At 43.7% G+C, this 18,349-nt stretch overlaps 1 protein-coding gene across 4 annotated transcripts in view; it reads left to right on the top strand.

Annotated features, from left to right (window-relative positions):
- The window catches only part of ATAD2B (ATPase family AAA domain containing 2B), a 224,834-nt gene that overhangs the window by 188,858 nt on the left and 17,627 nt on the right, over positions 1-18,349 (top strand). The window lies entirely within an intron of this gene.

The raw sequence follows: 18,349 nt of genomic DNA, 5'->3' as shown, positions 1-18,349 counted from the left end.
GTCCGTGTCTATTACAGCGTACGTCCACAGGAACCACACAAGGATGTTTCCATTATTGTGCTGCACGTTTGTCTTTTCCTGATTGCAATCAACATGCCTGCTGCAATGTTTTGTGTAATTGGCTTCCTATACAAAGTAAAGAAATCGCGGTGGTGGAAAATTGAAAACCTACAATTGCAATCTTGTTTCTTAGTGGAAAATGGCCTTTTCCTTTTAAAAAATAAATACATTTAAAAAAAATGCATTTTTAAGTTATTAAACAATATTAGTGATGATTTAACTTAAGACCACTTAAAGAACCTAAGGTGAGAGTGATATGATGGAGGCACCATATTTATTTCCTTTTAGACGATACCAGTTGCCTGGCAGCCCTGATCTATTTGGCTGCAGTAGTGTCTGAATCACACCAGAAACAAGCATGCAGCTCATCTGTTAGATCTGACAATGTCAGAAACACCTGATCTGCTGCATGCTTGTTCAGGGTCTATGGCTAAGCACTTATGCTCCACTGAAGTTTATTTAGCTTTATTGCACATTGATTACATGACATGGAGGACCCTCCACAATTGCGTGCTGGGAATGTGTACACATCAGTTTACGCTCAAGAGCAAACTCCGGTATCTTTCTGTAGCATACTTCAGGGCGGTCTCGCTGTCGGTTGTGGGCCCCCTGCGGCATTTGCTTGCGCAGACTATTTTTTTTAAAAGACATCCGAGGTGGCATGTGACATGATGAAATGGACATGGGTATGTACAGTGCCTAGCACACAAATAACTATGCTGTGTTCCTTTTTTTCTTTCTCTACCTGAAAGAGTTAAACATCGGGTATGCAAGTGACCATTTCTTTCCGGGTTTGGACCGGGTCAGACACTAAGTTATTACAGCAAGAAAACATTTTCCTGTCAGTAAATGGCTTCTGAGAGCAGGAAAGCGATAAAAAGGGTCAATAATTCATAGATTTTAGCTCTGGCATACGTCGAAGGTGTCATTGAGCAGATACAATGAAACAGTAAAAACTAGATTTAAATATAACGTAAAACTGTGGAATATCTTAAAGTCATGTTAAAGAGACTCTGTAACCAAAAAAAGTTCCCCAGAGGGGTACTCACCTCGGTAGAGGGGAAGCCTCAGGGTCCCAATGAGGCTTCCCCCTCTGCTGTAGCTGCAGGCAGTCCAGTGCTGGCTCCTCAGAAGTGTCCCGGAATCCTCCCTCGACAAGCCCGACAAGCGCTGATTTATTTACCTTTCCTGGCTCCAGCGGGGCGCTGTTGCGGCAAACCGTACGGAGATAGGCGAAAATGCCAGATCTCTGTCGGATCCGCTCTACTAAGCAGACGCAGGAGACTTGCGCCTGCGCAGTAAAGTGGGCTGACGGCGATCGGGTATTTCTGCCTATCTTTGAGCTGATACTGCACCTGTGCTGGAGCCGGGGAGGTAAATATTTACATGCCCGCTGTTCGGTGGGGCACAGCGAGACCGGCATGGGACAAAGGACGATGGGGGAAGCCTGGATCAAATCTGGAGGCTTCCCCCTACCGAGGTGAGTACCACCCAGTGGAACCTTTTGTAGTTACAGGTTTTCTTTGAGGAGGAGGATAGATGCAATTGTTTTTCTCATCAGTTTATTTTCACCTCGGATGTACTTTAAGTCAGGCCCCCTCCTCTGGCAGGCCCACTATTTGTTTGCGCATTGATGCTCCGCTCCCTCCAGCCGAATAATACGGTGCTATACACCCCCTGCTCAGGGAGTTGGACAGCACTGGTATAGTTTGTGAAATTCATGAATTGTACAAAGTTTATTTGAGAAGGATTGTGGCTGACACATAAGCTGAATAAAGAAGCCTATCAGAAACCCTTTTAATATTTATATCGCATTCCTGTTTGTATGGTAAGAGGCAGCTAAGTGAAGCAGTGTGAGACTTTCTTCTGTGCCCGCTCGGTGCTGCCATCCGCAGGGACGTGCTGCAGTCGCTGGTGCTTTCAGGAACAGCTGCTGCGCCCCATGCTTGTTCGGCATACATGAGCAGAGCTTGCCAGGACGGCTGTCTGAATGGAGCCCTGTAAAAGGCCGCAGAGTGTAAAATGACACAGCATGCTCCGCATGGAACTTTATAGAGCTGGATATGAAAGCCTGTGCACTGGCCTGATGGCAATGGATGCAAGAGGCTGTATGTAGTTAGCTGACATGAATCTCAATGTAGCCTGCCACAGAACAGGGCTCACTCCTCACAGGCTGCTATTCTGGTCTCTCCTAAAGGCCAGCAAGCCTCCGACAGAACAATAGCCTTCTGCTTCCCTCTCACTGCCTATTCCTCTGTAACCAGGACATCAGCTGCAGTCTGTGATAGGTGATTATTATTATCTATTATTGATAAAGCACAGGCATGAATGTGATGAAGCTTTACTGCTCTGGAAGCTGGCAGATGTAGCATGGTCTGCAGCCAGGCATTACTGCTGAGCAATGCCTGCTGCTCTACACTTGTGCCTGTAGGGGGCACTGTTCCCCTTATTATGGGCTCAACACCGGCTTTGGTTTGATAGGGAAAGATTCGGCTGAATTTACAGAGAAATTGGCTAGAACAGATATTTTCCTTTATATAGCTTTTAACTTTCTTTTTACTTTGCTTGGAAGAATGGTTCATGTATTTTAAGTATAACTTCACCTTGGTGACAAATGTGTTCATATGAAACAGAGCTGTAAAGCCTTAAACCGAGTAAATGGCATTCATTGTTTAGGCCAAGCTTTCTCAACCAGGGTTCCTTGAGTACTCTGCAGGGGCTCCTTGGCATTTTCCCCCATTGTGGAGGAAGTATAATAGGGCACATTATAATAGGGGGTACTGTAACAAGAAGCACTAAACTAGCGGGGGGGGGGGGGGGGGGTCGGGAGACAGTATGAGTGGCCGTGTAATAGGACCATGCCTCCTGCAAAATAAATGCAGGGCGTCCTCAAGATGAAAAAATTGTTTGCAGGGCTTCCTTGAGATCCAAGCGTTATTTGCAGGGTTTCCTTCAGGGTAGTAAGGTTGGTTTAGGCTTATTTAAAGGCTTACTGGTTTAATTTTAATGGCTGATCTGGGGGTATTTAGAATAAAGTAAAAAATCAAAGCCTGCTACAGTAGTTTAGTGTAAATTAGGGGCTCCCAAGTACACAGATACTGGTTTCTGTTTTCTGAACTGAGGGGTATGGAGGCTGCCATATTTATTTCCTTTTAAACAATACCAGTTGCCTGGCTGCCCTGCCCTGCTGATCTTTTTGGCTGCAGTAGTGTCTGCATCACAAGCCTGAAGCAAGCATTAGGCTAATCCAGTCAGACTTTAGTCAGAAACACCTGATTGTTCAGGGTCTGTGGCTAAAGGTGGCCATACATCTATAGCAGGGGTGAGAAACCTTTTTGGCTGAGAGCCATAAACATACAATATGTTTCAAACTGGAACAGTGTGCATGAGTGCTCACGTCCCTGTTGCCATGGTGATGTATGCACAGTTGATCCTCCAGGCAGCGGAAGTGTCACACGTCTTCAGCTTCTTTTGGGTTTCAGCAACATCCGCAATTTCCTCGAGAGCCAGACAGGAGAAATACATACTAACAGCTTGTACAATTAGCTAGCTGACTTAAGTGTTGATTCACTTTGTAGGATGAGATCCGCGCACTTTGGCCCAATAGGCTGCCTGGCTGCCTGTCAAGTGACAGGCAGCCTATTTTGCAAATCAAAGTGCGGGGGTCTCATTCTACAAACAACGGCTTGTGATAATCGAACGCTGAACTCAACAGAAACGCCCGCTGCTGTCCCCCCTTGTGTACATATACTTCCCAATGCCCCTGCATTAATACTTTACCTGTCACACTGCCCGCCGCTGTGTCCAGACTCCTCTTCCGGGTTCGCACCCCACGTGTTTGCTGCCGCTCCACATGCTTGCCGGCAACCACATGGGGTGCGAGTCTGAGAGGAGTCTGGACACAGCGGCCTGACAGATAAAGTGTTAATGCAGCGGCATGGGGGGGTAATATGTACACCAGGGGGAGGCGGCGTCGCAAGATCATGAAGGCCATATTTATTTTATGACCCTTGTGAGATGGGCCTCAAGACCATGAAGGGCATCAAGGGGAAGCAAGGCAAAGGGTGTGTGAACATTCGGAAAGTTTACTGGGGGTCCCCATGAATTGCAGTAACTCCACTGGTTGCTCAGGTTTTTTTTAAAGTGAACCTTATGCCAGAAAAAAAAAAATCAGTTTTACTCACCTGGGGCATCTACCAGGCCCCTGCAGCAGTCCTATGCCCTCGCAGCCACTCCCTAATCCTCTGGTCCTCTGCTGTCAGCTAGATTCGTTTTTGACGACAGGCCCGTCAGGACTGGCCACGCATAGCTTTTTCTGCATTCCCGACTGTAATTAGCGCTATTGCGGGCCGCAATGCATACAAAAATACGCGTTGCCTCATTACCTACGCATAGATATGAGGCAACACGTATTTTTGTACGCGTAGCGGCCCGCAATAGTGCTAATTACAGTCGGGAATGCGGAAAAAGCTACGCATGGCCAGTCCTGACGGGCCTGTCGGCAAAAACGAAACTAGCTGACAGCAGAGGACCAGAGGATTAGTGAGTGGCTGTGAGGGCACAGGACTGCTGCAGGGGGCTGGTAGAAGCCCCAGGTGAGTAAAACTGATATTTTTTTTTTTCTGGCTTAAGGTTCACTTTAAGGTCAGTTAAAAGTTCAGAGTATTTATAAGCTGCTCTCACTCTGCAAAGAGGACATAACAGTACAATAGTACTGCATACCATCATATTTGCAGTATCCCCTGGTTTTTAAATCCTAATGAGACTGATGTAAGAAAAGTACAGTAAGGATGAAATGTCTCCGCTCACGGCAGCCATAAACACAAAAGTTTAACTTTCAGATCTGTTAACTATTAACAGAAATGTCTCCCTGGACTAAAGGCAGCCACCTGAAGAACATTGCAAAAATCAAGCACCTCATACCCCCAGAAGATCTGCCAACCTTAGTCCACGCCTTCATCACATCCCGACTGGACTACTGCAATGCTCTCTACACTGGCCTTCCAAAAAAGGCCTTGTACCGCCTACAGCTGATACAGAATACTGCTGCCAGACTGCTAACCAACCAACCCCATCACTGCCACATAACGCCAGTCCTGCATTCCCTTCACTGGCTACCTATAGAATGGAGGGTCCTATTCAAGATCGGCCTACTGACATTTAAATCCCTGAATAATCTAGGCCCTGGATACATGAAAGATATGTTACAGCTGCGTAGCAATCCCCGCATTCTCAGATCCACAGGTTCTAATAATCTAGTCATACCCAGAGTCCACTTAGAAACTTTTGGTCCCAGAGCCTTCTGTCATGCTGCCCCTACGTTTTGGAACTCCTTACCTCAACAGATCAGGACAGCCCCATCCCTGGACGTGTTTAAATCCAGACTGAAAACCCACCTGTTCAGTCTGGCATTTGCAGAAATATAACTTTTGTTGTGTGAATACTTCATCCTACTAATTACTGAATCTGAGAGAGCCTAAGCGCTTTGAGTCCTATGGGAGAAAAGCGCTATAGAAATGTTATTGTATTGTATTGTATTGTACAAATAAAATGATCCAATTTTATGCAATTTCCTAAAAATAAATGGTTGTACAGAAAAGTTGAAAGCCCCCCCCCCCCCCTTCCTTTTTATTCATTCAAGAAAATACAGGATCTTTGTGATAAGATCGGGAGTGGATGATTTTTCTGATACATTTTTATGAAAATTGAATGGGGTACGGTAGATTGCCAATTTGTTGATTTATAGACCCATACAGTTTTTTTCAGTCCATTTGTTTTTCATAATTGGGGAAAAGTTGAGCATAAATGTGATACATTGGCCAGATTTTTGAAATCGGTAAATTACAAAAAGCAAACTAATACATTGTATACATTGTATGGTGTGTGGCAACCTTAAAGGTGCATACACAGATTCAATTTTGATTGCCCAATGTTACCATTTTTAATTGTATTACCACCCTTTTAAATCATAGTGCCCAAACTATAAAGTGGCAAAGCGGAACGTTCATGTTGATTGAGTTTTGTTCTGTTTCTCTGTAGGAGCCCTTAAAGGAAATCTGAAGTGAAAATAAACTTGTATGTGTAGTACAGCTAAGAAATAGAACATCAGTAGCACAGATAGGAGTCTGATATTGTTTCTAGTACAGGAAAAGTTAAGAAACTTCACTTGTTATCTATGCAAAAGAGCCATTGAGCTCTCTGACTAATTTAGTCACTGGGCAGTGCTATTTTCTGAAGCACCTATCTCAACCTGTCTGTTTTTCTGTCAGGAAGTTCAAAGGGTCATTAGCTCTGCTCTGTTTTATCATTTCAAATACAGAGTGTAATCTGTGAACTGCAAATACTAGAGAATGATGCAGTGTTATAGAAAAACAGCTACAGCATATAACTGAAAATAGAAACATGACTCTTTTCTTGCTTCTAATGTTTTACTAATTATCCGTACTACACCTACAATTCATAATATCATAAGGTGTTTTTTTCCCGCTTCAGTGTCACTTTAAGACACAAAGTGGATGATTCCTCAAACATCAGTAACCGTACCATGCATGCACAGCGCATGGCAAAATTACTATTATTTCTGCTGTAAGTACCCCCAGACATGCTGGTAGAGTGAACAGCGATACTCTAGTAGCGCAACTGTTACTGGGGCTAATGTGCGCGCTACTAGAGTACCGTGGGTCACCTTACTAGCATATCTCGCAGTACTTATGCATGGAAGTAAGGGTAATGCTGCCGTACTCTGTGCTTGCATGGTAATCTTACTTTTAATTCCGCTGTAAGTACCCCCAGACATGCTGGTAGAGTGAACAGCGATACTCTAGTAGTGCAACTGTTACCGGTACTAATGTGCGCGCTACTAGAGTACCGTGGGTCACCTTACTAGCATATCTCGCAGTACTTATGCATGGAAGTAAGGGTAATGCTGCCGTACTCTGTGCTTGCATGGTAATCTTACTTTTACTTCCGCTGTAAGTACCCCCAGACATGCTGGTAGAGTGAACAGTGATACTCTAGCAGTGCAACTGTTACCGGTACTAATGTGTGCGCTACTAGAGTACCGTGGGTCACCTTAGTAGCATATCTCGCAGTACTTATGCATGGAAGTAAGGGTAATGCTGCCGTACTCTGTGCTTGCATGGTAATCTTACTTTTACTTCCGCTGTAAGTACCCCCAGACATGCTGGTAGAGTGAACAGTGATACTCTAGCAGTGCAACTGTTACCGGTACTAATGTGCGCGCTACTAGAGTACCGTGGGTCACCTTACTAGCATATCTCGCGGTACTTATGCACAGTAATATTACTGATGTTTGATGAATCAACCCCATAGTCCCCTAAACAACTCTGTCTATACTGTATGTCTAGTGTTGCATAGAGCACTGTGTATTTGTAGTTGGTTTTTCTGACGTTACACATCATGCTGTATTTACCCCCTATTGCCAACAGATGGCGATCTCACTGCATCTCTCACCTCCCTATGTCCATGGAGTATTGTCACATCTTTCTTTTTAGCTTTGCTATTGTGCCTTTAGCTTTAATCATAGGTGCATCCACAGATGAGCCTCGTACAATGACAGAGAATAGGAAAGACGTAATTGTGATATACGTATGCTATTACCAGAGATAATGTCCCCTAATTTGTTTACTTTTTATTCCCCGAGAGGTTCTTTTGCTGTTATCTAATAAGGTAGGCATCGTGTTAGCCTTTGATGCTGAGTGTTAGGCGCAGTTAGTGGCTCTCAGAAAGAACCCCAGCATGTGCTTCTAGTATATATACCATTCTAATACATACATTAACCATTGACGTCTAGCTGCTGAGAGCCTGCAAGGCCCACAATGCATATGCATAGCATGCATTCTGAAACTCTGGTCCCTACTCTGTTTCCCTACTCTATGCCCTTTTCTAAACTCATTTCAATTCATTCTTTTCCTCTTTGTGCAAAGTGAAAGTAATATTTACCTCAGTGTAACTGTCGGCATAAAATCAATAATCATTTTTTTTATTCTTATCTGGTAAACAAGTAATAAGGATGCTAACCAGGCAATCTAAAAGTAAAAATCCCTACTAATTTCTTGTTGATAAATGATCATACCTATTTGGAACATTGCTGCACAAAGGAAGTTGCAGGGCATGCTGGGTTGTGGTTTATTTATTTTTTTGCTTGTTTACTTTGCTCGCAGACTTAACTAATGCAGCCTGATTGGCTGAAACCTCTACCCCCCCCCCCCCCCTGTTTTCCCCACCCACGCCTCTGTCCCCTTCTGATTGGCCATTATTTTTCATACTGAGACAATGCACTTTCTATTGCAAAGCTGGGTGAGAGTGCTTGAAGACTAGGAGGAGGGCGGGCAATGCATACACAATCAGGCAGAGGAGAGTAAGAGAGGAAATTACATCAGGATTGGCTTCAAGATAGACACAGTTAAAATGGTGAATCCTAACAAGGATTTTCTTTTTTTTTTACTATAGACAAATCACTAAAGTCCAAACGTGGACAGTGCAATACATGTGTTATGCAAGTAGAGCAAGTATTTATCTATCTATCTATCTATATATATATATTATTATTATATTGTATATGTGTGTGGGGGGGTTCTGAGATAGTATGGCTGACAGCTCCTTTTTAAAGCGGACCTGAACTCAGAACTTTCTCTCTGCTCAAAAAGATATGCAACAGCATAATAACCTTTACAGAAAAACATTTTGTTGTTACAGCTGATACAAATCCTGCAGTAAATCTGCAGTGTGTCTACTTCCTGTTTTCATGGAAGCAGACATATAGTTAAAGGGAACCTAAACTAAGGATATGGATTTTTCCTTTTAAAATAATACCAGTTGCCTGACTCTCCTGCTGTTCCTGTGTCTCTAATACTTTTAGCCACAGCCCCCGAACAAGCATGCAGATCAGGTGCTCTGACTGACATCAGACTGGATTAGCTGCATGCTTGTTTCGGGTCTGTGATTCAGCCACTACTGCAGCCAAAAAGATCAGCAGGGCTGCCAGGCAACTGGTATTGTTTAAAAGGAAACATCCATATCTGTCTCAGTTTAGGTTCCCTTTAACATCCTGTGTTTACAAATTAACTACTTTGCACGGCAATCAGCTGACACTGCTGAGGGAGCAAATGACAACTTGTGATAAGTCACAGATGAGGGGAGATTAGACAGGCCAAAAACGGGGTGCATTTCTCCCAGTTTTCCTTCTGTCCTGTGCAAGAGTTCAGGTCCACTTTAAGCAGTTTTTCCAGAACTGTCGCCTCACATTGACTATAGTATTCTGTAGGATTGAGCAAGTACGGTTTTGTAAAAAAGCCAAACTGTACCCACCTTTGTGCGAGTGGGAGGCCGGGCAGAGAGAGTTGTCGTTATGTAGTGTCGCTTTACAAAGGATTAGATGGACTAACGTTGCTCACAATCTAATCCCTACAGTACGTCCATCAGTCTATGGACAATTTTAGGAGGAAACCAATTCACTTATCTGTGTGTTTTTGGGATGTAGGGGGGGGGGGGGGGGAACTAGTGTAGTTGCAGCTTCCACATAGGACTCAACATTCCAAGGTGTAATATACAATGGATAGCGGTATGGATTATTATATATTCCATTGTATATTACACCTTGGAGGGTTGAGTCCTATGTGGAAGCTGCAACTATCTGATTAATGTTATGAGGTTTGATGAGCCTCTCACCACACTGGACTCCCCATGTGATATAGACCTCCTCTGTGGCCGGCAGGTTTCACACTATAGCCTCGATTCATAAAGCATTCCCGCATGCAGGAATGCTGAAAGCAGATGACTTTACCGACAACTTAGCAAAATGTGTATTCATAAAGGCTTTTTCCGCATAAAAAGCCGACATTCGTGAGCAGAGCGAGAAATCACTGCCTTGTGCAGTGATTATGTTAATAAGTCTCAAAATGCCCATTCATAAAAATTACCGCAAGCGGTATGCGGCCGGGGATTACCGTTACCTCGGGATGTAGCGATAAAAATGCGGAACACGTGCAAGTGAATGGGACAGACCTCCCAAGCAGCAGCACTGAGAGGAGTGCACGAAGGGACTCCGGCAGCTTCCTACGTTTCCGCCAGCCATAGGCCTCGATTCATGAAAGTGTGTGCGTGTAATGAAATCCGTGCGGGAAAACTCCACACACGGTATTTCACACTTCTGGGTGGTCATTCATAAAATTTTGTCAGTTGCGATAACAGAGCGGAGATCTCCCGCTCTAGGCTGGCGGAAGGCATGCGGAAACGTAGGAAGCTGCTGGAGTCCTTCCGTGCACTCCTCTCAGTGCTGCTGCTTTTTATGAATGGGCATTTTTTGATACTTTTATTAACATAATCACCGCACAAGGCGATGATTTCTCGCTCTGCTCACGAATGTCGGCTTTTCATGCGGAAAAAGCCTTTATGAATACACATTTTGCTAAGTTGTCGGTAAAGTCATCTGCTTTCAGCATTCCCGCATGCGGGAATGTTTTATGAATCGAGTCCTATATTGCGGGGGAAACTAGTGTGCCAGTGGGCAGGTTGAGCAGCGGGAACAAAGGTATTGGGCGTCGCTCACCTGAGTTGACTCACCTGTCGGATCACTGGCCAGGCAGAGGTCAGGTCTGCTGTACACATGGAGGATTATCAGCAGAGGAGGTCATTATCGGCCGCTGATCAATAGCTGATACCCCCTTTCCCACAACAAATCTTTACTTTTTTTTTCAAATACATCATCAGCCACAATATTTCATACAGACCCCCCGTCTGTATGGCTGATATTGTGGTGAAACCCCTCCCACAGTGTGATGTCCGGACCATGGTCCTGACAGTTTGCAGTCTATGAACCGCCTTGCATTGTGGGAAATAACTGCTTTTTCCAACTGCCAAGCAAGCTGCATCTCCCTCTGTGCATAAACTCTCAGTAACGAACATTCCCTACAGATCACCCGGCAGGACTAAAGATGTCACCACCTGTGAGAACTCTCAGAATGTAAATCGGAGAGGAAATATTTTACAATGAGCAAACACTGACTAAATAATATATAAATTAATATTGTAAGAAAATAAGCAATTTTATTCATTGGTGGGTTTTTTTCCACTACAGTTCCTCTTTAAATCTAGCGTATATACAGGCCTCAGGGCTTTTAACATAGCATTTCTTTGCAAACCTTCTCTACAGTTCTGCATACATAGAAAAGAAGAGAAAATCAAATCTCCTCCCACACCTGTTGCCTTGCCAGTTTCCTTTAAAGAGAACCTGTACTGAGTAAAATTATTTAAAATAAACACATGAGGTAACTTCAAATGAACATTACATAGTTACCTTGCCATCAGTTCCTCTCAGAAGCTCACCATTTTCTTCTGACAATAATCCCTTCCAGCTCTGACAACATTTTGTCAGAACTGAAATATATCAGTTGCTGCCAGTTATATATCAGTTGCTGTCAGTTATATATCAGTTGCTGTCAGTTACAGCTGAGAGGAGAACTGATGTGTCCATGTTTCCCTATGGCTCAAGTGGGCGATGTTACAGTTTAACAGTGTGCTGACCTGGAAGCTGTTATGGTGTAATGGCCATTTTCAAAATGGAGGACGGAGAATTCCATTGATCACAGTGGACAGACAGGACATGGGAGAGGAGAAAGAGATTGAGGAGTAGACTACACGGGAGGTAAGTATGACTTGTGTATGTTTATTTGTCTTTTAATTTTCAGTTCAGGTTTTCTTTAAGCCTTGCTTATTTAAGTGTTAAAATGACAATATTGCTCATCCCACTGCTGTTGTACACTCTCGCAAATCACTAAAAACACACAGCGTGAGTTTAGGTAAAATGTTTCTCAATTTCTAAGAAAATCCTGCAGCTCTTACCAGACACTGCTTTTTTTCCCTGGGATTTATTAAGAAAGCCTGTCTGCCTCCAGCTCTGTCTCTCTGTCAAAACTTGAGGCGGGTTGTGCCAGTGCGCCTTCCCCGCTGCGGGCAAACAGAGATGTTGGCGCTGTTTTTGTCTCTTGCAACCTCTGTTTGGGATTTGTTGTGTTTGTATCTAGTGCTTGGCAAGCAAGCATTTGTCTGTAAACTTGAAGTATAAATCCAGATTTGTTTAATAAAAAAAAATCCCTTCAAAATAAATAGCTGCATTCATTACAGTGATTAAAAGCTGAAAATTGGAGTCAGAATAATACCATTTGAAAAAGGAATAAAAATAGGCTTGTCTTCTTAGCAAAGGACAATACAACTCTAATAGGCTCCTGTGTTGACAGTGTATTGAGTTGGCTCATGAATGGCTTGTCCTTAATGCCGATGTCCGTACAGACAGCTAAATGCATGAGTGAAATACTTTTTATCTAGGTACCAATTAGTAACGTCCTTTTTTTTTTTTTTTCTTTTTTTTTTTTTTTTGGTGTGTTTGCTCATATCTACAAGCAGGGCAATGTATATGGATAATCAGCTTTTGGCAAACTGTAGAATTCTTATTTTAACACACCAGCAATTAAAGAGGGCCCGAGGTGGACTCAAAAAAATGAAAAAAAAAAGAAAGCAGGCTACCCGATCCGCGGGACTGAGCAGATCAGGCAGCCGCAAAAACCGCCGCGGGCCGCAATGGCCCACTTTCACTTTGGGTCGCAACGCTGCACTGAGAGACTGTGTGTCTATCATAGCGTGCAGGAAGGCGGAGTAGCAGCAGGAGGCGCGGCCAGGGAGAGAGAACTGCCCAATGGCAGCTCAGGAAACCCTGCAGGAATCCCCCTGTGCGGGGAATACCTCTCCCCTCTGTTTACCTCAGAGTTGGTGACAATCTTGTCGCTAAACTCTGGGGGCTATAGCGTGGCGTTGGGGGAGGGGGGGGCGCAGAGAGCGGCGGTTGGGGGACACAGAGCCATGTCATTAGGCAAAGGACATGGCTCTGTGTCCCATCTGCTCCCCGGGTTCTCTTTAAGGCCTGTACACACTACACAAACTGCCTGATTATCGTCTGACTTTAGTCTGTTGGACAACGATCAGGCATGTGTACGCACGCAAATGACCAACTGATAACAGGCGGTTTGCCCAATCCATCTGGCAGATCTACTCACACGACTGTTGGGCTGATATCCTGCAGTTGGCCACGTGTGTACAAGTAGTTTGAACAACTTTTACTTGTTTTTAAAGCAGTGTTGTCACCATAAAAATCAAATTTCAACAGCAACTGGTCTGAGTGTATTAAGTGATAAAGATGCTAATCCTGCATTCAAAACTTGCACAACTTTTTCTGCTGTTATGGTTTGGAGTTATCACATACTTTAGGAGCACTGGCCCTAGTGTCAAACAGTGCCGAAGAGTTGAATGCTGGGAGTTATTTTTATCTATAATATATTCCTCCTCTTCTATTTCCCTGCCTAGCTTCTTATCAGAAACACACTCTGATTACTTGTGTTTACAAGCAAGACTGAGGTGACTGAGTGATTGGATGTGTAACTAAAAAAAACAGTGCAGTTGTTAGTATACACCTCAGTGGGAGTGTCTGAAGACTCTGGGAGGAGGGCCACTAATGAATACTCAACGAGCAAGGGAAGGGGGGAGGGGGGGGGGGCAAGAGTCAGGGAGGATATGAAGCCAGCATTAGCTTGGCAAGATGGCCACTGCCTAGAATAGGATTTTCTGCTTTTCCTTTATAAAATTCACAGGAATCATCTGTTATGTAAGTAGAAGTAGTATTTATCTACTTATGTGTTTTTTATTTCTAGGTTAGCATGGGTGTCGCTTCTTCTTTAATGCGGCCATGTCGTGCAGTCGGTCAATCCGCTTGCAATCCGCAGTATGTAAATGAGTTGGCAGTTTAGTCGGTTCGGCCCTGTGGGCGTACAGGTTGTTTTGGTCTTGTGGTTGGTTGTGCGCATGTTGGACATGTTTACTAGGGAAGATTTTAACCCTTAAAGGACAACTAAAGCGAGAGGGATATGGAGGCTTCCATATTTATTTCCTATACCAGTTGCCCGGGCATCCTGCTAATCATCTGCCTCTAATACTTTTAGCCATAGACCCTGAGCAAGCATGCAGCAGGTCAGGCGTTTCTGACCAGATTAGCTGCATGCTTGTTTCTGGTGTGATTCAGACATTACTGCAGCCAAATAGACCAGCATAGCTGCCAGGCAACTGGTATTGTTAAAAAGGAAATATGGCAGCCTCCATAGCCCTTTTCTCTTAAGTTGTTTTTTAAGGTGTCTGTTAACAGTATATTTTCCTCAGTCATGATCATTTAATCAGATTTTTACAATTGATTTGTACAGAAATCCAACACAGTATGTGGATAAAATCTGCATGGAAAATTGTATGGTGGATTGGATTTTTTGTCAAATAGGAATGTTGGATTATACGATCGTATTTGAAGAGAGAAATTGTCCTAATCAACCAGTTTATGGGTAAAAAAACAAAAATTACCTTCTGATTACTTATTTTCCGATTACTTACAAATCTGATTGAATGGTTGCATCTTAGGAAAATATTGTACAGTTAATGGACATGTCTAAAGGTGTGTTTCCACATCCATACGCTGCGGACATCTAAGGGCATTTTAGTACAAAACTACTTCCACCAGTCGCGGACATCGATTGGCATTTCTTCCTCCATACACCTGTGCCATTGACGTCTAACGATCTTTAGTGCAAAGTTCTGGCTCAGTGCCAACTTTCTCCTTGGCCTGAAATATACAAGTCAATGCAGAGTTATTAAAATGTTACTGCACATCTACCCAGCTTGAAAATGGACCCTGAACTTGAAATGTTTTACATTTCTTTAGTCCATTTACCGTATATACTCGCGTATAAGCCGAGGTACCCACTTTTCCTTCAGAAACCAGGAAAAAGTGATTTGCTTATAAGTGAGTTGCATATACAGTGGAGGAAATAATTATTTGACCCCTCACTGATTTTGTAAGTTTGTCCAATGACAAAGAAATGAAAAGTCTCAGAACAGTATCATTTCAATGGTAGGTTTATTTTAACAGTGGCAGATAGCACATCAAAAGGAAAATCGAAAAAATAACCTTAAATAAAAGATAGCAACTGATTTGCATTTTATTGAGTGAAATAAGTTTTTGAACCCTCTAACAATAAAAGACTTAATACTTAGTGGAAAAACCCTTGTTTGCAAGCACAGAGGTCAAACGTTTCTTGTAATTGATGACCAAGTTTGCACACATTTTAGGAGGAATGTTGGTCCACTCCTCTTTGCAGATCATCTCTAAATCCCTAAGGTTTCGAGGCTGTCTCTGTGCAATTCTGAGCTTGAGCTCCCTCCATAGGTTTTCTATTGGATTAAGGTCCGGAGACTGACTAGGCCACTCCATGACCTTAATGTGCTTCTTCTTGGGCCACTCCTTTGTTGCCTTTGCTGTATGTTTTGGTCATTGTCGTGCTGGAACACCCATCCACGACCCATTTTCAGTTTCCTGGCAGAGGGAAGGAGGTTGTCGTTCAGGATTTCACGATACATGGCTCTGTCCATTTTCCCGTTAATGCAATTAAGTTGTCCTGTGCCCTTAGCAGAAAAACACCCCCAAAGCAAAATGTTTCCACCCCCATGCTTGACGGTGGGGACGGTGTTTTGGGGGTCATAGGCAGCATTTTTCTTCCTCCAAACACAGCGAGTTGAGTTAATGCCAAAGAGCTCTATTTTGGTCTCATCAGACCACAGCACCTTCTCCCAGTCACTCACAGAATCATTCAGGTGTTCATTGGCAAACTTCAGACGGGCCTGCACATGTGCCTTCTTGAGCAGGGGGACCTTGCGAGCACTGCAGGATTTTAATCCATTGCGGTGTAATGTGTTTCCAATGGTTTTCTTGATGACTGTGGTCCCTGCTAATTTGAGGTCATTCACTAACTCCTCCCGTGTAGTTCTAGGATGCTTTTTCACCTTTCTCAGAACCATTGACACCCCACGAGGTGAGATCTTGCGTGGAGCCCCAGAGCGAGGTCGATTGATGGTCATTTTGTGCTACTTCCATTTTCGAACAATCGCACCAACAGTTGTCACCTTCTCTCCCAGCTTCTTGCTAATGGTTTTGTAGCCCATTCCAGCCTTGTGCAGGTCTACAATTTTGTCTCTGACATCCTTGGACAGCTCTTTGGTCTTTCCCATGTTGGAGAATTTGGAGTCTGCTTGATTGATTGATTCTGTGGACAGGTGTCTTTTATACAGGTGACTAGTTAAGACAGGTGTCCTTAATGAGGGTGACTAATTGAGTAGAAGTGTCTAACCACTCTGTGGGAGCCAGAACTCTTAATGGTTGGTAGGGGTTCAAAAACTTATTTCACTCAATAAAATGCAAATCAGTTGCTATCTTTTATTTAAGCTTATTTTTTCGATTTTCCTTTTTGCTGTGCTATCTGCCACTGTTAAAATAAACCTACCGTTGAAATGATACTGTTCTGAGACTTTTCATTTCTTTGTCATTGGACAAACTTACAAAATCAGTGAGGGGTCAAATAATTATTTCCTCCACTGTAAGCCCCCTCCACAGCAGCCAGATGTGCCCCTAGGATGATACAGCTGTGTCAAGACGTCACTAGACTAGAATTTCCACACAGGAAGAATCCCCAATCATTGCACCGCTGACAGGTTGCTTACACGGTCCGCTCCACAAGCCAGGGAACATGGGTAGTCTTGAGCAGCGCACTCTGCATACCATGTTGCAGGGATGGGAGACATGGACACAGCAGGGAGTCTGCTGGCAGAGCAGAATCCACTAGTAGATGATTCTTACACTCCTCTGCCAGTAATAAAACCTGCTCTACCATCCAAATTCACAATCCAAGTTAGGCTTATAAGTGAGTATATAAGGTACAATGGATGGATAATGTACTGGTTAAGGACACTTCTTATGTCATGGGAAGCCAGGTTTAAAGTGGACCCAAATTAAAAATACAAGATTTCAGAAATAAAATATATTTTCTAAATAATTATAATAAATAACAGCCTTTTTTCAGCTGCATGATGACAAATATAAAATATTTTACATTTATTGGAGGAACCCCTCCCCTCCTTTCATATTGCCGGGACAGAATACGGCAAACTGGTAGAGTAGAAGGTGTCCAGCTGAGAAGGAATTGCTAATGGCTGCCACCTGTATAACCCTAGTTATGAAAAGAGAAGGGTGAAAAGCATGCACTGCTCATAGACTTGAAGGAGTGTTTATCTTTGTATGTGTCAGTGGTGCAACTAAATATTTTGAATTTAAAAAATGTTTGGTTTGGGTCCGCTTTAAGCCAGCACCTACACCACTGCAGGGTGGCCTATTGAGGGCGCTCCTAGTGGATGCAGCTCTCAAGCGCTTTGTCTTGATAGCATTATTATTACAATAGATTTCCATAATTGCTACCATTCCTTTTCATAATAATTTTCATAGCACAATTCTCAATCCTCTCAAATGTATTTACACTTCAATGTCCATCCCTTCTGACTAATGTGGACTTAGCTACATGTAGATTTTGGCAAGACATTTTGGTAAACAGATGTCAAACATAGCTGACACTGGTGTGTAGTTTTTTTGTTTTGGTTTTCCTAGCATTGGCAGGCTGGCGGTTAGATTATTCCTGTCATGGGAGAAATCGGAAAGATTTGTAGCTCTCAGGATTCTTCTTTGAAGTGGGTAGTTTCGGTAGTGAACTGGGCACCAGCTTTCGGGTGAATAAGATGTGTTTGGAAAGTGTAGCTTGAGCCTAGTCATATTGGTTAGGAGTTAGTTTCGTACCTGGAAGGCGTACATTTTAAAAGGGTGCTGCAGTAATTTGGGCACCAGGGATAGCGGCAAGTATGATACTCTACTATGAATCATAGCATAATTCCAATACTAAAATATCGGTATTTTTTTTCCCCCAATACTTAACTATAGCCTCCACTTACTCTTATTTCCTTATTCTCACACAAGCTCTACAGATTCCTAACCCCAACTGACCCATACCCCATCATCCCCCCCCCCCCCCCACACACACACACGCCTACGCCTAACCCTGACACATACCCCATCTCCCACCGATGCCTAACCTTAACTGACCCATACCCCATCATCCCCCCCACCGATGCTTAACCCTAACTGACCCATACCTCATCATCCCCCCACCGATGAGTAACCCTAACTGATTCTTACCCCATCATCCCCCCACCGATGAGTAACCCTAACTGATTCTTACCCCATCCTCCAGTCCCACGCCCCCCCCCCCCCACCGATGCCTAATCCTAACTGATTCTTACCCCATCCTCCAGCCCCACCCCCCCCCCCCCCCCCACCGATGCCTAACCCTAACTGACCCAT

The sequence above is a fragment of the Hyperolius riggenbachi genome, chromosome 4, assembly GCF_040937935.1.
Source record: "Hyperolius riggenbachi isolate aHypRig1 chromosome 4, aHypRig1.pri, whole genome shotgun sequence".
Taxonomy (NCBI): Eukaryota; Metazoa; Chordata; class Amphibia; order Anura; family Hyperoliidae; genus Hyperolius; species Hyperolius riggenbachi.
This window is presented reverse-complemented; position numbering and strand designations above follow the sequence as displayed.